Raw genomic sequence first — 24514 nt, forward strand, 5'->3', positions numbered from 1 at the left:
TTTTTTTTTTGCTTGTACACTTTGACCAAATAATTCCACTTCTAGGACTCTATCTTAAAAAAAGTAATACAACACAGGAAAAGTTTTATAGACGAAGACTGCCCATCACAGTGTTTTGTCATTCTGCAAAGTTCAGAGCAATATAAAGGATTGTTTGTGAAACAGTTGTTTATTGTTTATAAAGATAAAAGGTTAATGATACAAATTATGATAGTTCTACAAAAAGAGAGCATACTTATTGCAAATTATACTTAGGAAGAATGTGTAATCATATGGGGAAATGTTTATGTAATAATACTATACAAAAAATCAGGATAACCCTAATTTGTCAGATTGACAAAAATTTTTAAAGTATTCTAGTTTAGTGCTGGCAATGACCTGGAGCAGCAGGAACTCTTACACGTTGGAGGTGGGAACATAAACAGGTACAACCCCTCTGAAGCACCATCTGGCATTATCTCATAAAGTTGAGGCCATGCCTCTCCTATGAGTCAACCTCTCCACTCATCAGTATGTATCCTAGAGCAATGATCCCCAAACTTTTGGGCACCAGGGATTGATTTCGTGATTTCATGGGAGACGATTTTCCCATGGACCAGAAGTTAGGGGCATGGTTTTGGAATGATTCAAGTACATTCCATTTGTTGTGCACTTTATTTCTAATCCTGTGCCATTGCTGATCTGACAGGAGGTATCAGCCTGGAAGTTGGGGACCCCTTTCCTAGAGGAGACTAGTCAACCAGAACAGAAAGACAAGGATGTTCAACATGGTAAGAGTCCCCAGCAGGAAATAACCCAACTGTTATCAACTACAAATGGGTAAACTGTAGCAGTTGTATTTGAGAATTATATTTTCTGATTAATGTCTGTCATCTGTTGCTGAAAATCAAACGCATGAAAAAGCTAACTAGAGCCTATTTCTCATTATCTTAACTAATTTTTACAAAGTATGGCTTTTTGGTTGTAAGTAGCCAAACTGATTGACCCAGAGTCAAATAAAATGCCCAGTATAAAGTATCATAAATGCTAATTCTCCCTGACTTACCCCAAATGTTCAGAGCTAAATGATTAGCAGAAGCCCTGAAACATTTTGCTACTGAAGAGTAAGGAAAAAAATCTTCCTCTACTACTTTTGTGTCTTCCTATGGCATCTGTCCAGTGCTTTGTACAGAGTCAGCAAAAGATGATAGTTATTATCGTCTTTTGGATAATATAGAGTAGGAGCAGCCTACTCCATCTGCACTGGAATTTTAAATGCACCAACTCTGAATTATGCCAAACCCCTTCCCTGCCCCCATCTCTGTGATAGTACATGCTATTATTTTTTTCATTTTGCTGAGTGGCAACTGGGTCTCTAAATAAGTTATCTGACCAAGGGTATTCAGCTAATAAATGGCGAAAGTGAAGTCCAAATTCCAGGCCTATTTGATATCAAAGCCCACTTAGGTAAATATTCTTAGACAATTTATTTAATCTTTCTAGGCCCCAGTTTCCTCACCTGTAGAATGGGGATAACTGCATCCATTCACACCACACCCAGTAACTGTCTCTTAACTAGTCTATATTGGCATCACTAAGAAAAGGAACAAGGAAGAACCTCAAGGCATCTGGAAACTCCACTGATGCCTGGCGCCTCACTTAACACTCAGCTCATATGAACTTGCTCCCCACCTCCCGCTTGATCTTTTCCTGCATTTCTTGAAGAGTTTAATGAACAGCAGCATTGCTAATAGCCCCATGAAGATGATTTCTATTTTCTAAGCTTCTTGTTTCCTGTTCTTTCCTTGAAGGAAGCAAATGAGCAGGGCTTTTGAAATTCAAAATTACATCATTAGGACCTTATCTAAAGGCTCCTTGTAAATCTTCTTCTTCTTCTTCTTTTTTTTTTTTTTGTCATTTCCAAGCACTTTTAGCTTTCCAGTTTTTCATTTCAAAATGCAAAATGAAAACTCAATTCTCAGATCACTGTGGAAGGGAAGGCTAAATTTCCTACCAGTATTTAGAAGTACTCACCATCCTAGCTGACATCGTTGAAAGGTATTCTACAGTTCCATTATTTCTCATTGCTTCTTGCCAGATCAGCTGTGGTTGATGCACTCCCAGCCAGTATTTCTGACATTCCATTGAAGGAATGTCTTTCACAAAAGAAAAAACTGCTACCCTAGGCACAAGATTTAAAATAGCTAACAAAGCATCATGCAGGGTACCCAGCTGGTAGCCACCCTTGCTTATGAGCATGAACATGCACTTAACACGCACACACACACACACATGAATTATCAGAAGTTACCAAAAATGCAACAGGGTTTGGTCATTTGGCGCTAAAAACAATAATTACCCTTTCAACTGTGAAAAGGGACTCTTGGAGGTAATAAGAGGAAAAAACAAACAAACATGAATAAAAGACCAAATATAAAGCTTGATTTGGAATTTCTGCTCCCAAAGAAGAAGAAAATCCATAAATATCACTGTGACCTCCTGACACTCATAATTGTAAAACTATTCTCTAGACACAGCTCTACCAAGATGAAGTTTTTCCCAAGCTTGATTAGTTCCATCTGATCCTTTTACAAACGGAATTACATTTTGTCAATTCAAAAATGGCATAATGTCTTAGATATAAACCATTAGAATACAGGTTATCAATTAGAATGTATATTATTCATAAAATTCCAGTGCACAAGCACCTACTTAAATTATTGTGTTTTAAATATTTTCCCTCATTGAGATAAAGATTAACTGCATAATAAATGATTGTCTAGTGCTGCAGTGTCCATCACAACAGACACGAGACATATGTGGCCTGTGAGTACTTGAAATGTGCCTACTGGGACTGAGGAACTGAATTTTTTATTTTATTTAATTTTAATTAAGTTACATTTTGAGGATTGAGCACCCCCAAATGTAAAATATTCATTAATATTTTTGGTACTGACTACATGTTAACATAAACAACAAAGGCCACTTTTATTTATTTAGTTGCCAAAATATGAAAACACAGAGGTTGACTGTGTTTTCTAAATCTCTAAATCTTCTCTAAATCTCTAAGTATTCTCTAAATCTCATTACAGAAAATATGAGACAAATTTAAACATACTATTATTTATGCATATCTCTTTCTCCTCAAATGATCTCTCAGGTCAAAATTAATCTTCCTGCCCTGCTAGCATGTTATGTATAAATTTAGTACCATATTTATGATAGTCTAATATTCTTATTGACCACATCAGGTGGCTTGCAGGATTTAAGTTCCCCTATCAGGGATTGAACTCAAGCCCTAGGCAGTGAAAGTATGAAGCCTTAACCACTGGACTGCCAGGGAATTCCTGACAGTCTAATTTATATTAAATAAACTGTGCACATCTACCACACCCTCTCTACTAGACTGTAATCATTTTGAAATAGGAGGACTAACTTGCTCATTGCCACTGCCCACTGTGGTTCTTACAATGGAAATCCTTTCATAAATGTTTGGGAACTTGAATACAGTGTATACAAGTTGTTTTTTTTTTTTTTTAAGTTAATTGTTCTATAAAAGAAAGCCTAAAGCTAATAATGAAGAATTCTATGCTCATGGAAGGAAAGATGCAATATCAACTAAATGACAAGTTCCCCTAAATTAATTGATAAATGAAACTGATCAGTTACCATGACCAGGAATAAGACCAATAGAGAGAGCTCAGAAATAGACTCAAGCATATTTAGTAGCATAATCTATGACAGAGACAGCATTATAAGTTAGTGGGGAAAGGAAAATACTGGTAGTTCCCATGGAGAAAAGGAAAACTGCACTAGACTCTCACACCAAAATAAAAAAACTCAGGTGCAACTCATCTCTGAAAATTATGTCATATTTTCGACTACTGATGATTCATTGAGATTTCCAAGTGGCCTATGCACCACATAAATTACACACAGTGAACACACCGTTCCTACCCAATGGTAATAGAAAGGATCAGAAATGAGTACTTTTAAGGACTTATTTTAAAGATGCCCACACAACAGGGTACATAAAACACATTTTTTCTTCTTTAATGTACTGAACCAAGCCAGAAGTCACTGTGGCTTTATGAAGGTCAAAATTTCAGAACTGCGGTAGAGGCCAGTAAATCCATGGAGGGACTCAGTTACTGTGCAAAGTACTTCTAAGAACTTCTTTGAAGTTAACTCCATAAAGCTGGAGCCAAGTCCAGCTGCACACTGACAGTGCTCCACTCTATTGAACAGCGCCTCTTGACTCACCCCCACCTGGGTTGTTTCACTGAGGCGAAGCTCAGTGTGACCCTCACTCACCCAGATCTAAGCCAGTTACTGTCGGTGTAACCCCACACATCAGACACTCAGGGCAGAGGCAGTGCGATCCGCGTGTCGCAGGGCTTGCTTACACTTTCTGCAGTTCTGAACAAGTGGTGGAATTCCTTCCCTGACTTCCAGGGAGGCAAAAACCCCAAAACCAGGCTTGAAAAGAAATGAATGTTTCAAACACGTTGCCTATCAAAATCGCATGTGCTCAGATCATCTCGCACATGAGTTTATTTCCTGCTCAAAAGCCTGTTTTCAAAAAAAAAAAAAAAAAAAGCCTGTTTTCTAGATTTCATAGCTTCGATCCTCCTGAGTGGTCTTGTAGTGACCTCGTAACACAGATGTGATATTGCTATCACCATTGGTATTAGTTTGTGGGGATATCATGACAAAATACTTTCAATGATAGAGTGGCTTCAACAGTAGAAACATATCTTCTCCCAGTTCTGGAAGTCCAAGATCAAAGGACCAACAGGGATTTGTTTCCTCTGGGGCCAATCTCCGTGGCTTGCACACGGCACCCTCCTCGACACTTTGCCTTTTTTCCATGGCTATCACCCTGTGCCCTTATATCCTTGGTGTCTCAGTGTGGTCAAAGATCCTCTTCTTACAAGGACACCAGTCAGACTGACATAGGGCCCAACTTAACAGCCTCATTTTAACTTAATCATCTTAACTTAAAGATCCCCCTTTCCAACGCAGTGATGTTCTCAAGTATGAAAGGGTAGGGCTTCAACATGTGAATTTTAGGGGGACGCAATGCAGCCCCAAACACTACTTATGGGATGATTAATTTGCCAAATACATGTAAGCAGCCATATTGTGAGGCTGGGAGGAACAGCAGCTGAGAAGTGAAAGAGAAGGGATCTCTAAGCCCACAGAGAAACTCCATGACCTGTAGGAGGTGGAGGGGTGAGGGATGCCTGATTTCTTTTGTAGAAAACTGCTCATTTTGATTATGTACTCTCTTAAACTCCTACTTAAATTTCACATAGACTTATGTAAAAGATTTCATCCAAAGAGATAACTAAAGAGAGGTGTGTGTGTGTGTGTGTGTGTGTTAGTCACTCAGTAATGTCCACCTCTTTGTGACCCCATGGACTATAGCCCACCAGGCTCCTCTGTCCATGGAATTCTCCAGGCAAAAATACTGAAATGGATAGCCATTCCTTTCTGAAGGAGATCTTCCCAAACCAGGGATAAAACCCGGATTTGCTGCCTTGCAGGTAGATTCTTTACTGTCTGAGCCGCCACGAAAGCCCACTAAAGAAGTAATGGTCCATTAATTGCCTCTAACAGCTCCTGCAAAATACCTAGCCTTTTCTCCAATTCTCACTGTGTCATCTTTCTGTATAAAACATATGTGTAGGGCCTAGTGATAAACGGGCAGAAAAGGAGAGTGTGGTGAGAGAAACAGAAGAGCTGTGAAATGCAGGATGGACCAAGAGAATTTTGGATGTGAAAAAGACGTAATAGAATGGAAAAAGAAGTATAAAGCTGTTATAAAGCTCGGTGATTGATTTTTGAAATGAGATGTGATCTACTTAAAAGGACCTGGGAGACAAGGAAAGCATGGAGGTATGAGGAGATGACACCATAGCAGTTGCTGGGAGTGGGGACAGAAGGAAGCTCTGCTGTTGCTGGGTCAAATGAAGAGTGGGTTTTTCAGGTCAAATAAACAGAACTGAATCTGAGGTTAGCAAAGGACTCTACAGTCCCAGACTCTGGTGTTAAAAATCTATACCATGCCTAAGTAAAAAAATATCTTTTAAAAAGCTCTGGCTAAAGATGGGGTTTTATAATTACATATTGATTTATATTGGATTTCTTGGTCTACTGCAGAGTTTGGAATCTCTCCAGGAGTATTTCCCTGCCAATTTCTAGGTAGCTTATAGCAGTTTCAAAGTACCTCTGAATATACATTTTCAACAGATGGGATTATTAAATGCTTAGTGCAAACAATGATCCATAGATGTGTTACCACCCACCAATAGACAAAGCAGATCTTCTCTCTGCTGCACTCTCATTTCAATAAATATTTACATCCTTCCATTACTCACTTCAAGACCACAGGATATGGAATTTCATTGCTCTTTTAAGGTGAATGCAAGAACTTATTGGTGCTTTCCAAATTTTCCAATTAACTTGCTCTCAGAAAAATCTACTTTTGGCATAAAGAACAGATCCAGTTCATGGTCTGTAGACACTTTCATTTACAGATCAGTCATAATTCTCAGCATGGTGCCAATATTTTTTCCAAGTAGGAACTCTTTTTCTTTTAATTAATATTTTACTTTTAAAACCTAGAATTGCAGAGCTTTTCAGAATCTTCAAGAATGTATGGTCTAGCCTTGTTTTTTAGATAAGGAAACTGAGCCACAGATATGTAAAGTGACTCACTATATCGGTAAGATGGTTAGAGGAAGGGGTGGGAGAAAAGAGAGAAGAGAGGCTGTGGGCAGGTCCAGACCCAGGTCCATGTCCTTGCACTTTCACACACACACACACACCTCACAGCATCCTTGTCACAGTCCCAGGATAGGGGGACTGAGGGACTGAGGCTGAGAGATGTTAGGAAACCTGCCCACTGTCACCGGGAGGGACTGATTTAAACCCAAGTCTGTCTGATACCACACACCAACCCTTCCCAATTTCCCCATACTTTTAAAGAAAATAAATAGACCAAGTTATATTAAGCTCAAAACTGATATTTACAATGGCATTATATAAAATTTCTTGAAACCTTGGGTTTATTCCTTACTGTTCAATCTCTGATTTTTACCAGTTTAAACTTTGGCAGCATAATTGACATTTACTTAAGAAAGTATGAATTAATACATATTTAATCTTCCCAGGTGGCTCAGCTGGTAAAGAATCTGCCTGTAATGAAGGAGACCTGGGTTTGATCCCTGGGTTGGGAAGATCCCCTGGAGAAGGGAAAAGCTATTCTGGCCTGGAGAATTCCATGGGGTCACACAGAGTCGGACACGACTGAGCGACTTTCACTTTCTAAGAAAGTATGAATTAATACATGCTGCTGCTGCTGCTAAGTCGCTTCAGTAGTGAACGACTCTGTGCGACCCCATAGATGGCAGCCCACCAGGCTCCTCCGTCCCTGGGATTCTCCAGGCAAGAACACTGGAGTGGGTTGCCATTTCCTTCTCCAATGCATAAAAGTGAAAAGTGAAATTGAAGTTGCTCAGTCATGTCTAACTCTTCATGACCCGATGGACTGCAGCCCACCAGGTTCCTCTGTTCATGGGATTTTACAGGCAAGACTACTGGAGTGGGGTGCCATTGCCTTCTCCGGAATTAATACATATTTAGGTACAAATCAATTGAAATCCCAGCTGCCTGACCTTAATGAGTCAGTGATAAAAAATTCATAATCTTTTGAAGGGTTATTTGAATTATTTGAAGGAAATGCAATGCAGACCCTTTAGCATGTCTTACCTAAATTGGAAATTTACTGAGTATGTCTTATGTGTGTGTGTGTGTGTGTGTGTGTGTGTGTACTCAGTTGCATTGGACTCTTTGCCACACCATGGACTATAGCCTGACAGGCTCCTCTGTCTATGGGATTTTCCTGACAAAAATACTGGAGTGGGCTACCATTTCCTTCTCCATATCTATCATACCCATCACCTAATGTTCATGGTGAGAGGCACAAACAGGTACAAGAAATCAGCTAGCAATTGATGCAAACTCAAGGCCATGATGGGTGTGTGCTCAGTCACGTCCGACTCTTTGTGACCCTGTGAACTGTAGCCCGCCAGGCTCCTATGTCCATGGAATTCTCCAGGCAAGAATACTGGAATGGGTCTCTATTCCCTCCTCCAGGGGATCTTCCTGACCCGGGGACTGAGCCCACGTCTCCCATGTCTCCTGCTCCGGCGGCACCAGAAACCAAGCCAAGAAGTGGGGCAGAAAGTACATTTAAAATACATCCAGCATAGCTAAATGTGAAAGCTTCTTAGAATTTTGTATTTGTTTCACAGAAATTACAGTCTTCTTGGGAACCGTTTCATCAAACTGAGGACTGGTGCTCAATTTCTCTGGCCCTGTTAATTAGAAACGGTTTTATTTGGCAGAGAGAATAAATAATTTGTATTTATTTAAAACAGTTTGGTAGCGACATAGCTACAACTCAACGCTGCTGGACCACAGGGCTAATGAGACCTGATGCTTCACTCCTGTTGACTCAAACTGCTGTCACCACAAAGGTCATCCTTAAATCTTCATTTGGTAAATCTGAATTGCATGAGTGATTAGGTAAGAGTGTGACACATTACTGTAATAAAACAACCCACAGGGCATGCATTGGGTTGGCCAAAAAGTTTGTTCATAACAGCTTCTGGAAAAACCCAAACAAACTTTTTTGGCCAACCCAACATTATTACTACTGTAGGAGCCAACGGCATAATGTTAGTTTTTAACAGACAGCAAGTAACATTCATTAGCAAACGTTGTGTGTTCTTCTGCTCACATTTAATGCATGAGGTTAGAGCCTAACATTAAAGCTATTTTAATACCCAATCTTCTTTCAGATCACTTTGAAAAATCTAAGTCTGCCTTGAGTCGTCCTCAGTAGAATGGAAATTGGGAAGGCAATGAATTGTTTTTGTTTTTACGTCACTATGTTCATAATGAGGCCATGTTTTTCAAAAGAAAACAATCAAAAAGTTCAAGGCACATACCCTTGTAATTTTGTGTCCTTTTGTAACCCAAAGTGATAATACTGACAAACCTGGTAATTATGCTTTCTAAATCTCAGATAGCCTTCTCCCAGTTGCCAAAAGTACATTCAGTAAATTACATCCACTTCCGTCAGTATTTAAATTCCCATTTGTATCCCAGTAGAAACACACATTTCCTGAAGAAAAGAAGCCATGTTTTAAAGAAGGAAGCTGACATCTTTAAGCTTGGGTTAAGTCTTTTTAACACGGAAAAAACTTCTGGCAGGATCTGAGTTCATCCTACTCCAATGGAAATTGGAAACTTGTCCCTTATTTCATGAATATTACTATACAAATTATAAAACATACTGGTACCACAACAACCAACTCCACAGAGTTTATATGTAGCTTTTGATGGTAACCTGAGCAGGCAGGAAGGCAAAAGAAACCTTTGTTAAAATATTGAAGTATAGCTGATGTAAGATAGTATATAAGTTACAGGTGTAGAGTATAGTGATTCCCAATTTTTTAAGGTTATATTCCACTTAGGTTACTATAAAATAATGTCTATATTTCCCTTGTTATAAAACATTCTTTTTGTTTTGTTTTTGTTTTACAACATATTCTTATAATTTATTTTATACATAATAGTTTGTACTTCTTAATTACCTACCCCTAAACCGACCCTCCCCCTCCCCTTTCCAAAAGTCACTTAATTCTGAACTTGAGGGTTTGTGAGGATACGTTCCATTTTCACTATCCCAGACTTCCCTAGACTTTTCACTCAGGGAGAACATGTGATACCAATTCATTCAAGTCTAGAGTGTGGGGAACCTTATTTTACTGGGTTAGGCATATAAAGTCAGTACAGTTGATGAAACAGGAACAAGCCAAATGAAACCTCAAACCAGGCTGATAAATAGTCTCAGGATTATCCCTGTTTTCTTGCTCTCCGAGCTCACCACCCCCCTTGGAAAATCTATTTCCATTTTTTTAAGAGGTTCAGACAACCAAATTAACAAGTGGTCATTGCAACCTTCACTTGGGAAACACTTTGTTTTATGAAACATCCTGACATTTACAGCAAAACCGAGGCAAACCGGCCAGTTGGCATTTCCTGGGGGCCCACTGTGTGTCAAGTTTTGACCAGGTTGTAGGGTGACAGCTGCAGAACGAGCTGCCACCGGCTGAACGCAGCAAAGCACTGATGGGGAAGACCGACACAGCACATCGTGGGTTCCGGGGGAGAAAGAGGTGTGTTGGAGTCTTGTGGCCCGCAGACCTGTTAGGGGAAGCACGCTGATTGAAACCGCCCACCCTGGCCAGGCACCATAGTAACCACTTGCATGAGTTGTTTTATGACAGGAGGTCCTGCTAAGGAACACGGAACTAATAAGCCACCCCCAACCGGAAGAGTTTGGGACAGGTCAAAAGGAGACACCACCTGTCCGACCACTTCCCAGAATCCTTCTCTCTGGCATCCATCTTGGCTGAGCAAGGCGTGCACCACCAGGAAGGACTCTGAGTCAGAATGATTGACTAAGGATAACCCGGAAACTAATCCCATCACCATAAAACCCAAGACTGTGAGCCACTTGGCAGCTGTTCTCCTGGGTTCCCTTACTCCTGCTCTCCACCTGGGCGCCCTTTCCCGATAAAATCTCTTGCGTTGTCAGCACATGTGTCTCCTCAGACAATTCATTTCCGAGTGTTAGACAAGAGCCCAGTTTTGGGCCCTGAAAGGGGTCCCCCTTCCTGCAACAGACCTAACCAAGTCTGGAGCTGAGAAGGATTCCCTAATAAAGAGACTCTTAAGTTGAAGCCTAAAGAAAGAACTGCTTTTAAGCTGGTGCAGAAAGGATAGAGAAAGACAGCTGAGGGGAAGAGTGATGTACACTTGAGAAATGGAGATAAATATAACGCAGATGGAAAAAGTAAGCGATGAAGCTGAAGAGAGGGTAAGAGAGCCTGGTGGGCCAGGAGAGGGAATCTAGAATTGACTGCCAGGGCAATTAGAAACCACTGATCCGTTCCAAGCAGAGAAGTCATATGATCTGATTGTTATTATTGTTTGTGGTCATTTTAGGTCACTCTGGCTGCAGCTGGGGTGGAAGTAGAGAATCTAGTTTCTTTCTTCTGATAAAACTAAATAAAGTTGGGAACATGCATAGGTACCACATCCACTCCACCTCCTTCTTTTAATTAAAAAAAAAAAAAACCCAATTAAGTAGGAGAGTCCTCTGAGCAGCAGGATGCAGGTCCAAAACTATTATTCAATGTTAATAAGCTTCCTATGGTCAAGAGAAACTGTTACAATTCATATCTGGGGTTTGCCCAGATATGATACTAAAGAAAAGCATTCTTTATTCTGGGAAGTAGCTTTCTGGTCATGCAAATGTCAGTGGGATACCCACTGTCCTTCGATAGCTCTCCAAGCCAGTAATGTAATCCAAAAGCAAATGTTCTGATGTTATTAAGTGTCTCCTTTAATAAATGAAAAGGCTGTTCCACTGTGAGAAAGACACATCTTTACAGAAAAACTCTGCTCCTTATAGAGTTCTGCATTTTTGTGGAAAATATCATTTAACAACCCAGGGGCTTTCCTGGTGGTCCAATGCTTAAGAATCTGTACTTCCACCACAGGGAGCGTGGGTTTGTCCTTCCTGGTCAGGGAACTAAGATCCCACATGCCACACGGCATGACCAGATAAATAAATTCAAACAAACAAACAAATAAAACAACCCAATAGTAGCTGGAGGGGCTGAGTAAATAAGGGTTACCAGCTAGGAGGCTACTGCTCTGCTCAGTTCAGTCACTCAGTCGTGTCCGACTCTTTGCGACCCGATGGACTGCAGCACGCCAGGCTTCCCTGTCCATCACCAACTCCCAGAGCTTGTTCAAACTCATGTCCATTGAGTCAGTGATGCTATCCAACCATCTCATCCTCTGTCATCCCCTTCTTCTCCTGCCTTCAATCTTTCCCAACATCAGAGTCTTTTCCAATGAATCAGCTCTTTGCATCAGGTAGCCAAAGTATTGGAGCTTCCGCATCAGTCCTTCCAATGAATACTCAGGACTGATTTCCTTTAGGATTGACTGGTTTGATCTCTTTGCAGGCCAAGGGACTCCCAAGAGTCTTCCCACTGCTCTGTGAGGCTTGTGGTAAAGAGAACAGGGGAGAGATGCTGTGGAAAAGAAGAGGACGTGCTGATCCCCCAGATGTAGTGTGCTAGGGAGGGACACTCCAAGGAGGGCTCTCGACAGCTGGTTGTGTGGGAGTGCCATTCATTGGCCAGTGTGACCCCAGAGGAGCCAGAGGGGGCGTGGAGGAGTGTGGCTATATTCAGATGCAGAGTGGCCAAGTGCTGGCAGAGGTAAACAAATAAGTAAGACTGTAGGTCAGAAGACAGGGAGGAGCCAAAGAATTGAGGGTGGGAGCTGTAGGCACATCAGTGCTCTGTGAAGCCAAGCGTGGTCTAGGAGAGAGAGCAGGATGGGAGGGGAAGAGTCACCTACAGACCCAGAGAAAGCCTGGACCATCCCAACAGCCTCCTCTCCAGCCCCTTGCCTCCACCCTTGTTCCCAGTAGTCTATTCTCCACAGAGAATCTAGGGAGATTATTTTAAAATTAAAGTCATTATTTTACTCAAAGCCCTCCAATGACCTCTAAGTTCACTTGAAATAAAGCCAAGTCCTTACAGTGCCTGGAAAATGTCTCAGGATCTACCCTGCCTCTCTCCTCACCACAGGCCGCTTCTCTGACTTCATCTCTGCATCCACCCCTCTCCTGCTGGGCTCACTGTGCTCCAGGCTCACTGATTTCTTGCTGCTCCTCAAAGTACCAAGTACTCCCCTGCCCCAGGGCCTTTGCATCAGCTGTTCCTTTTGCCTGAATGGTCTTATAAATATTCTACATGTATTACTTCCTACTTCCCGAGGTCTCTAGTCAAAAATCAGCCAATCAGTGAGGACTTCCCTGAGTATGCTATCCTAAATTGCAGCATTCGTCCATTCCCCTTTCCCTACTGAAACTTAGTAATATCTGATATACGTCCACTAGACATATGGTTCATTATATACAATATAGTGTTATACAATACAGTAGTATATATCATATACATTTAGTATGTGTCAGTCATCATCTCATATAGTATGTGTTAATTTTTACAATTTCCCTGCCCCAAGCATAACTCCATGAAACCAGCAACTTAATTCTGTTCACCGCTGCATCCCTAGAGCCGAGAAAATTTCCTGGCATGAAATATGCACTTGCTAAATTATTTGTGGAATAAACAAATCCCAACATTTCATGACACCACAGAAGAGCAGAAGGGATTGAGGATGTAAGAGGAAAACCAAAGAAGAGTGTGCTGATAAAAGCAGTAGTTAGTGCTCGCTTCGGCAGCACATATACTAAAATTGGAACAATACAGAGAAGATTAGCATGGTCCCTGCACAAGGATGACACGCAAATTCATGAAGCGTTCCATATTTTTTTGAACTTTGTGCGGGAAGGTGAGGGTGGGATGTTTCGAAAGAACAGCATGTATATTATCTATAGTGAAACAGATCACCAGCCCAGGTGGGATGCATGAGACAAGTGCTCGGGCCTGGTGCACTGGGAAGACCCAGAGGAATCGGGTGGAGAGGGAGGTGGGAGGGGGGATCGGGATGGGGAATACGTGTAACTCCATGGCTGATTCATGTCAATGTATGACAAAACCCACTGAAATGTTGTGAAGTAATTAGCCTCCAACTAATAAAAAAAAGAAAAAAAAAGTGATGCTTAAAGAAAAAAAAAAAAAAGCAGTAGTTAACATTTATTGTTGCTTATCGCTATCTTGGGTTTGGAAGATGCCCTGGAGGAGGGCATGGCAATCCACTCCAACATTCTTGCCTGGAGAATCCCATGCACAGAGGAGCCTGGCGGGCTACAGTCCATACGGTCATAGAGAGTTGGACAGGACTGAAGTGACTTAACACGCACACACATTGCTGTAGCAGACACCGTGCTCACCATTACATGAACTATCTCATTCAGACCTGGCTACAATCCTAAGAGGAAGTTAAGTAATTTTCCAAAGTTACCATGTGTACGAAGTCCTGCTAAGAGAGGAATTAAATTGAGTCCTAAAAACTGCCCACTGAACTGATTAACGTGGAGACCAGATTTTTTAACAAAAATCTGGCAGTTTCCAGACTGGAGAAGAGTGAGAGGTGAGAGGAAGGAGAGGAAACGAGGACAGGGAAGCAGCCACAATTTTTAAAGATTATACTCCATTTATAATCATAAAATATTGGCTATATTCCTATATATAGTGCTCTACACTATATCCTTGTAGCTTACTTTATACCTAGTAGTTTGTCCCTCTTAATCCCTTACCCCATCTCGCCCCTTCTCACTTCCCTCTTCCCACTGGTAACCACTAGTTTGTTTTCTATATCTGTGAATCTGCTTCTAGTTTACTGTATTTGTTAGATTCCACATATAAGTGACATCATACAGTATGTGTCCTTCTCCAACTTATTTCACATGACATAATACCCTCCAAGTCCTTCCACATTGCTACAAATTTCATCCTTTTTACGACTGAGTAGTATTCCAGTGTGTATGTAATACATATGTGTATGTATGTGTATGTATGTATGTATGTATATATATACACATACTCTCTCTCTCTTTTCAGTACTTCCTAATTGAGGCTAACTTAGGGCAAGATCATACATGACTGCAGCCCAGTGCAAGCTCCCCAGCTGTGGCCATTTCTTACAGAGACATGGCCATCTCAAATGAAAGGGACAGAGAACAGAGCCACAAAGGCTTTACTTTTAAAATTTAAAACATCAAGTCCTGCTCTTTAGTGATCACTGTATGTTACAAACACATGTATGTACACACACACACACACACACACACACACACACACTCACTCTTCTTTATCCATTCATCTATTGACGGACATTTAGGTTGTTTCTATATCTTGACTATTATAAATAATGCTGGTATGAACATTGGGGTGTATGTATCTTCGGAGTTAGTCTTTTTAGTGTTTTCAGATATATACCCATGAGTGGAAATATATGGGAGTTCTATTTTTAGTTTTTTGTGAACCCTCCACACTGTCTTCCACAGTGGCTGCACTAATTTACAATCAAGGTGGGTCTTATTTTAGGTGACGATGAAATAATTTGAATTTCTAAAACCCAACCCTTTTCAAAGTTTTGCTTAGCAACTCTATGGGAAAAATCAGCATAGATAAGGTATTTGTTTTCCATGTTTCCTGCTCCAAAGAAATTCAGATTTTTTGCTTACAAATTTGGTTTTTAAAAGTCCTCGGCTAGGCATAAAACTTGCTTCCCACATCCTACAAGATGGAAAAGTCTACAGAAAAGATGTGTAATTGGGTCAACATAACAAAGAAACAAAAAGACCTACTCCAGTTCTCTTGGGAGGCTGAAAATTCAGAGCTTTAGAAAAATCAATGGAGCCATACAATTTTGTGACAACCTGGAACACAGACCCCACACTGTACATGGAGGAAGAAAACATAGCTGGCTAGTCCTTCTGGATGAGCGCTGTTGAGCTCTGTCATCTTGTGCAATCTGTCCAACGTCAGAGTCAGAATGATGTTTATCATGGCTCCCTTGGGTCTGGGCAGACTCAGAGGAGGAGGAGCCCGAAAAAGTGCTTTATGCAAATGCAACCCTATTTCTTGTGATTGAAGGTAAGTAAGCTTTAAAAGGGGGCTTCCCTGGTGGCTCAGCGGTAAAGAATCTGCCTGGAGTGCAGGAGACCCAGTTCAACCCCTGGGTCAGGAAGACCCCCTGGAGGAGGGCATGGCACCTTAGTACTCTTGCCTACCTAGAGAATCCCATGGACAGAGGAGCCTGCCACTGCCGTCCACGGGGTCGCACAGAGTCAGATACAACTGACACGACGAAGCAGCTGCAAGCGTTAAAAGCTACTTCTAATAACGTATGCAAGCTGACAGCAACCGGTTGGATATGTGTACAAACATTCACCAACTGATTCAGGGGAACAAAAAAATTCAGTGATTGCTTAACAATTTCACATGTCGTTTATTTAGAAACACCTGCATACTTACTGTTAATTCCTACCACCCGGGCTGCGGAAGCCGACTGACAATGAGGTTAAGCCAGGCCTAAACTTGAAGCGCGGTCTGCTCTCAGAAAATGCAGAGTGTGACATACTTACTTTCAGTTTGCTCTGAATCTGACAGTGTAACAATTCTGTACGCAAATCCTGGCACATAGTAAATGCTTGTGCATTTACTAAGCAAAGAAAAACCAGTACAGCCAGTCTAATTATAGACCAGACAGGCTTTAAGCCTCTCTTAGGTAGTTCCTAATTGAGGCTTACTTAGGGCAAGATCATACATGACTGCAGCCTGGTACCTACTCCCCAACCGGGGCCATTTCTTATGGAGACACAGAGCCATAGCCATCTCCAATGAAAGGGACAGAGAACAGAACCACAAGGGCTTTTCTTTTAAAATTTAAAACATCAAGTCTTTCCTTCCCTTTAGCTATAGTTGTATGTTACAAATATTGAAAATGTTGAATGGGGGCAGAGGTGGTGGATTAACTGTTACAGAGACCAAAAGCATCAGATGTTTCACTTATGTAACATTCTGGGCTCCCAGAACCTCTGAGTAGGAGTGAATCAATCCCACATCCAAGCAGATAACAGTTAAATCACCCCCTGTACACAATTCTTCCCGGCATCCTCCTCTATCTGCAAAACAAGATTGGTTCTTCTTCCTCACCCTGACCCCAGGGCCTAGGTCCTTGGCTGCCCAATGACAGGAACACTTGAATCACACCATCTTCCAGGCTGCTGCGGCTGTAGTTAGCAACAGCCAAGGTGGGGCTGGGGAGACCACAACTTTGATGATATACTTGTGATTTCAAAAAGAGTTGCCTCTGGGTTTCTCAGTGGCTCAGCAGTAAAGAATCTCCTGCCATTGCAGGAGATGCGAGTTTGATCCCTGGTCCGGGAAGATCTCACATGCCACGGAGCAACTGAGCTCATTTGCCACAGCTCTTGAGGTTGTGCTCCAGGGCTTGTGAGCTGCAAATATTGAGCCCGTGTACCACGACTACTGAAGCCTAGGCACCTAGAGCCCGTGCTCCAAAACAAAAGAAGCCACTGCAATCAGAAGCCCATGCACCACAATGAAGAGTGGCTCCCACTAGCCTCAACAAAGATCCAGCACAACCAAAAATAAATAATTTTTTTCTTAATATTAAAAAAGAGTTGCCTCCTAAGGCTTCTGGGAATTCTCCTTGTCGCCAAGTCAGCCCTGGCTAAGATCACGAGTATGCCTGTGCGTGCTCTTTGCAACCTTTTGCAACCCTCTGAACTGTAGCCCACCAGGTTCCTCTGTCCATGGAATTTTCCAGGCAAGAATACTGGAGTGGGTTGCCATTGCCTCCTCCAGGGGATTGTCCCTACCCAGGAATCAAACCCAGGTCTCCTGCAGCTCTTGCATTGCAAGCGGGTTCTTTACCTGGGAAGCACCAGGATCATGAGTATTATCAATGACAAAAAAAGGGAGGGGGTAGGAGAGAAGGAGTGGGAGGATGGGAAGGGGGAGAAGAGGGGTAGGAGAGAAAGAGGAAAAAAAAGGCAGTGCAATCCTTTTTTACTGTGTGTTTGGCACCCAAAACTGAAATTGGACTTCCCAACCCAGGAATCGAACCGGGGTCTCCTGCATTATAGGCAGATTCTTTACCAACTGAGCTATCAGGGAATCCCTGAAATTGGACTAGAAAATAAATATGACTGAAACCAAGTCCCCCAAAGACTGACTTCTCTTACCAAGTTGATGATTAATCTCTCTCCAAAATTTCATTCCCATTCTTGTCCTCTCTGACCTCAATTCTGTGCTAACTGAACACTAATCAACCAGAGTCAGATGACCAAGATTGCTGTTGTTGATAACAGTGTTAACGTACTAAAATTGTTTGTATAGATAAGAATTGCTCTTATAGATGTCATCTTCAATGTACAAACTCAGGTTGTTTCTCCAGGGCATGATGAGCTCACAGATCCCCGATGGGATGGCCAGAGAATCATAAACCAAAGACATCCTGACTCCAGAAACCACAGTTAAGAAATATCACAGAAATGTCACAAGATGATGATGACCAGTTTCTTTGTTCTTCTCCTTTAAAAAGACTCCTAAACTCAAAGACCACATTGGAGTGGATCTCCTCCTCCCATACTTGGTGTTCTGCAAGAAACCCTCACTTTGCTGCAGGTTCCCACTGCCAGAATTTGGTTTTCTGCACCGCAGGCACACAAGCCCTTTGCTTGTTCACATGATGATGGTCAGCATGGGAGACCTTCCACAAATACCTCTGACCAGGCTTTCCCTCCCTTTCTGCAACTGGCCTGCCCTCCGTGCCTCGGTCAGCCTGCATTGCTCATCATTCCCTACATATGCTAACCTGTCCCATCTCCATACTCTGTTTTCTTTGCTGATGGCGTAACCTCTCCTCATGGCAAACAGAAGCGGAAAAAGTGGAAATAGTGACAGATTTTCTTGGGCTCCAGAATCACTGAGGATGGTGACTGCAGTCATGAAATGCTTGCTCCTTGGAAAAAAAGCTATGACCAACCTAGACAGCATGTTAAAAAGCAGAGACATCACTTTGCCAACAAAGGTCTGTCTAGTCAAAGCTAAGTTTTTTCCAGTAGTCATGTATGGACGTGAGAGTTGGACCATAAAGAAGGCTGAACATCAAAGAACTGATACTTTCGAACTGTGGTGCTGGAGAAGACTCTTGAGAGTCCCTTGGACAGCAAGGAGATCCAACCAGTTAATTATAAAGGAAACTAACTTTGAATATTCATTGGAAGGACTAATGCTGAAGCTGAAGCTCCAGTACTTTGGTCACATAATACAAAGAGCCAACTCACTGGGAAAAGTCCTGATGGTGGGAAACAAGACTGAAGGCAAAAAGAGAAGGGGGCGGCAGAGGACGAGATGGTTAGATAGCATCACTGACTCAATGGACATGAGTTTGAGCAAAGTCTGGGAGACAGTGAAGGACAGGGAAGCCTGGCATGCTGCAGTCCACGGGGTTGTAAAGAGTTGGATGGGACTTAGCAACTAAACAACAACAACATCCCCTCCTCTCTCACAGGAGCCCCACCCTTCTGGGCCCAGATCAAATGCTCCTCCCCAAAGATGCCTTCCTCAATTACCAGAAGCAATAACTTCTTCATCTCACCCCAAATAATCCTTTGTCTAAAAGAGTCAGTAAAGTTGGTAATAAGATTACTTATTGAGCACATACTATGGGACAGGAATCATGTGACACAGTTGATAGTTTTTTCCCTTTAATCCTCACAGTGACCTCCATCCACACCATGATTGTTTCCTTCTGCAGATGAGAAAACCAAGGCTGAGAAATGTTAGGTATTTTAAAAGGGCAGTGAGGGAGCTCACACGCTCTCCTGCATGTTGCCTTGTACTGTAATATGCACAGTGGCCCATCTGCTCTGTGAATTTTGAGGTCGTATATTTTTGGCTATCCCATTATACTAACTCAGGGCCTGGCTCAAAGTGGGTGCTTGAATTCAAGCAAAAGTAGCTTGGTGTTGTTTTATGCATTTCTAGATAGATCACTGTGCCTGATTTTTCCAGGCATGGGATTGCTCTCTATTTCATCCAGCAAAAAGGCTTTAGGACAAGTCAAGAATGACAATTATAATTGGCCATCCAAGGTCAAGCATCCAAGACCCAGGAAGTAGAGGGAATCTGATCCTTAAAACATTTGAGAAGCATCAAAAGGGAATATATGTGGAATTTAGAAAGATGGTAATGATAACCCTATATGCAAGACAGCAAAAGAGACACAGATGTATAGAACAGTCTTTTGAACTCTGGGAGAAGGCAAGGGTGAGATGATCTGAGAGAATAGCATTGAAACATTTATATGATCATATGTGAAACAAATCACCAGCCCAGGTTGGATACATGAGACAGGGTGCTCAGGGCTGGTGCACTGGGATGACCCTGAGGGATAGGATGGGGAGGAAGGTGGGAGGGGGGTTCAGGATGGGGAACACATGTACACCCATGGCTGATTCAAGTCAATGTATGGCAAAAACCACTACAATATTGTAAAGTAATTAGCCTCCAATTAAAATAAATAAATTAAAAAAAAAAAAGGCCCATAGGACATGCGCACCACTGTTTCCTAATTTTGGTGACCAGATATCTGAGACATGTCAGAACTGCCTTTGTGCGCATCAGATAGATCACTTAGAATGGTGAGTCTTGAGAGGGTCTTTCTTTCCAGGTAGGTTTATTATAAATGTATGCCTGCTGCAGTCAACGTTCCTTTAAATTCTCTGTTTTCAGTCTCATGGAGAATGATAAATTCTTGCTGAGAGCATAAGGCAAGGTGGTTCAAAAGCAGGTGGGCTTTCCTGCTAAGTGGATTTGGTCTGAATGTCCTGTGGAGGAGGAAAAAGTTTTCCACAACTCTCTTAGGGTCCCTGTTCTTGTTGTTATTTAGTCCCTCAGTCGTGACCAACTCTTCTGTGACCCCATGGACTGCAGCCTGCCATGTTCCTCTGTCCATGGGATTTCCCGAATACTGGAGGGGTGGCCATTTCCTTCTCCAGGGGATCTTCCCAACCCAGGATAGAACCTCTGTTTTCTGCATTGCAGTCAGATTCTTTTTTTCTTTATTTTAATGAAAGGATAATTGCTTTACAGAATTTTGTGGTTTTCTGTCATACATCAACAAGAATCAGTGCAGGCAGACTCTTTACCACTGAGCCACCAGGGAAGCCCTAGGGTCCCTGACTGGGCCTGAAAAGTAAACGGACAGGAGAAAAGCATACAACTTTATCCAACACAAGATGCTTCACATGGAAATGAAGACCCTGGGAAGCAGTTAAGCCTGTGTACTCTTATGCAAGGTTTGATGGAGAAGGCACAATGTGAAGAAATATGACAGGTTAAGGAATATGAAGCAACTGCAATAAACTGAGGGAAATGAGCAAAGCTTGTTTGTTCAGATTCTCTCTGAGTACCTTTGTCTTTGGAGATAAGGATGCTCCTTTGCTCAGGGTGTAGGAAGGACACCTCTCACAGAAGGGTTTTATGATCTGTGTTGGGAGAAGGGAGTGGAAAGGTCAGAGTGACCTTCCTGCCTGTATTGTTCATTCAGCTTAAAATATTCAATACACCAAGGGCCATACAGCATAAAATATTCATACACCAAGGGCCCCATTGGGGTAGTATGTCCTGAACTCCTTCACTCCCAATTCTGCTCCATTTTTGTGATGTAAGACTTAACATTTGAGCCTGGGTCTGCTTGTCTGATAATCAGCATCTATTCATCCATAAGATGACTGGAGGACAGAATGCAATAATGCATATAAAGAGCACAGTAGAGTGTACTCAGAAAGTGCTAGCTCTAAATATTTAATGATCACTATCACTAATATTAGAGGTCTTCCCTGGTGGCTCAGTGGTAAAGAATCCACCTGTCAACCATGGGATTCGATCCCTGGTCTGGGAAGGTCCCCTGGAGAAGGAAGTGGGCAACCCGCTCCAGTATTCTTGCCTGGAGAACCCCACAGAGTTTGGCAGGCTACAGTTCATGGGGTCACAAAGAGTCAGACATGACTTAGTGACTGAACAACAACAATTACTAATATTAAATGGCCACTGTTGGAAACCATGGTTTATAGCTCACAGGAACACTTTTTTCATTTGAAAAATTCCTCACTGAAGTTTACCGGTTAGTGCTATTTTCTCCTGATCTGCAGAGCCAACAGTGAATACAGATACCCACACCTCTCAACATAAAGAAGGAGGGGAGATAAACTACAGAGGGACCATCTAACAATTAAAGCTGTTTGAAATCTGAGATTGTGAGCGCTCCCTTTCCTACCCAACAGATGATGCCTCCTATGGATGTTGCCCTTTGTCCAACCTCAGTTCCCTAAGATCCTACTTCTAAGAGCCTAGCCACTTTCCCTAGCTACTTACAGTAATGATTCTTAAACTTTAGAGGCCATAAGGATCACTGAAGGTGTTTAACAAATGCAGATTCCCAGGCCCACTACCAGGGATTATGATTTAATAAAGAGCATCCCAGGTGATTTCAATATCAGGGGTTCTGGGTGCCACACTCTGAAAAGCCTGACACCTTAGAAATACTTACCATGTGTAAGTTTATTTCCTGCATCAGAAAAAGATCAAAAATCTTCTTTTAATTTTCTAACTCTCTATCTGCATTTTAAAAAAACAATGCTCATTTTCAGCCTAACCTTGTATTCTACAATAAGGGATGTATCTTCTAGTTATAACTTATTGTCTATTATTGTCTATTAGTTATGCTGAGTAGCTTTAAAGTCTCCTTTAACTTAGTGTTGTTGATGAAACACTGAAAAGTTACTCCATTGTTCCTTCCCAAAGTTGTAGATTAGTGCATTATTTTAAGACAGGCCAAGATCTTGACATTGATTATAATATATATTATAAATAACTTGTAAAATTATGTTATAACTTATATAATTATATAAGTGATATATATATATACATGTGTATAAATATAAATATATAAATATAAATATATAAATATAAATATATATTTATATAAATATAAAATCAATCATCAAAGATCTGGAACAAAGGACATCAGGAGAGAATGCAGTTGCAAATACTAGACCTGCCTCAGAATTGACCAATGAGAGTATTCATTTCTTTCCCTTGACTCCAGTGACTGGGGACAGAACAGTATCAATACTTAAAACCAATAAGACCATAAACTCTAGGGGCAGACTGCGTGAGTTTCAAATCCAGCTTCTGTACTCACTACCATGTGATTCTAGGCAAGTTACCTAACGTCTCTGTGCCTTAATTTCTTCATCTATGAAATGGGATGGTGGAAGAATAGAGTTGGTTCATAGTAAGTATTATTATTATTGGATGCTATTATTGGACGGTCATGTGAATCAAACCAAGCCAAAGACACTCAGTCCCAGAACTTTCACTGGATACACTTCTCCTAGAGTCGCTAAACTGGTAAACATATGAGAACTGCCAGGGGCCGCCTGTGGAGAAAGTCCTCCTAAGACTGAGTCTCCCACAGAAGAGAGAGAGCTGAGAGACAGAGCAGTCATTTCTGGGGCTTAATGTTATTGCTTGAGACCAGAATCTAGCCATGCCTGGACATCTGGGGTAGGACTTTTCAATGACCTGCTCTATTAACTCCCTTTTTTCTCTGTTTGAGTTGGGAGTTGGTGCTTCTCTGATAATTCAGTTGGTAAAGAACCACCTCCAATGCAGGAGACCTCAGTTCGATTCCTGGGTTGGGAAGATCCGCTAGAGAAGGGATAGGCTAACCACTCCAGTATTCTGTGCTTCCCTGGTGGTTCAGCTGGTAAAGAATCTGCCTGCAATGCAGGAGACCTGGATTTGATCTCTGGGTTGGGAAGATCCCCTGGAGAAGGGAAAGGCTACCCACTCCAGGATTCTGGCCTGGAGAATTCCATGGACTTTATAGTCCATGGGGTCACAAAGAGTTGGACACGACTGAGCAACTTTCACTTCACTTCACTTCACTTCCTATTACCTGCAAAGAAAGAATTTTGACCTTGTTTTACTGAGACATAATTCAGAATACAATTCACTCAATTAAAGCATATATTCCTTCAGTGGTTTTTAGTACATTTCCAGAGTTGTGCTTTGATCCAAAACTCCTCAGAAATGGCTCAGGAGGCATGAGGTGTGGAAGGTGGTGGGGACAGACTTGGGCAAACCTGCTTGCAAAAGCATCACAATTTTGAAACTACCTTTAAAGTTGGAATCATCACCTTTTTGATTTGAAAGTGGCTTCCAGCTCAGCACAGCATAATGGAGAAGGAAGTGAACTGGAATTAGAACCCCTAGTTTCTTTATTATTATTATTATTATTTGTTAAGGTCTATATTGAATTTGTTACAGTATTGCTTGGGCTTCCCTGGTGGCTCAGACAGTAAAGAATCCACCAGCAATGCGGGAGATCTGGGTTCAATCCCTGGGTTGGGAAGATCCCCTGGAGGAGGGCATGCAACCCACTCCAGTATTCTTGCCTGGAGAAACCCATGGACAGAGGAGCCTGGCGGGCTACCGTCCATGGGGTCATAAAGAATCAGACACGACTAAACTACTAAGCACAGCACAGCGTTGCTTGTTTTATATTTGGGGGCTTTTTGGCCTCAAGGCATGCAGGATCTTAGCTTCTCAACCAGGAATTAAATCCATATCCTCTGCATTGGTAGGCAAAGTCCCAACCACTGGACCACCAGGAAATTCTCTAGAACGCCTAGTTTCTTTTGAGGGAAATTATAAAATCCCTGTGATCCCTTCATACTCTACACAATTCTATGGTTTTAGTCCTGTCATGTTCGTGACAAAAATGAAAACCAAAAAGAGGTTAAGCCAACTGCCCAAAGTCGACAGAGGTATTTACTGTTAGATACATTCATGGATACAGTTCA

The 24514-nt window shown here is 41.8% G+C and overlaps 1 protein-coding gene and 1 non-coding gene across 3 annotated transcripts in view; one reads left to right on the forward strand and one right to left on the reverse strand.

Moving 5' to 3' along the window:
- Nucleotides 1-24514, reverse strand: part of TMCC3 (transmembrane and coiled-coil domain family 3) — a 272483-nt gene that overhangs the window by 79079 nt on the left and 168890 nt on the right. The window lies entirely within an intron of this gene.
- On the forward strand, nucleotides 13369-13475 carry LOC136167973 (U6 spliceosomal RNA). Its single transcript, XR_010663143.1, has one exon. It is a non-coding gene; the product is annotated as a U6 spliceosomal RNA (small nuclear RNA).

The sequence above is a fragment of the Muntiacus reevesi genome, chromosome 4 (assembly GCF_963930625.1).
Source record: "Muntiacus reevesi chromosome 4, mMunRee1.1, whole genome shotgun sequence".
Taxonomy (NCBI): domain Eukaryota; kingdom Metazoa; phylum Chordata; class Mammalia; order Artiodactyla; family Cervidae; genus Muntiacus; species Muntiacus reevesi.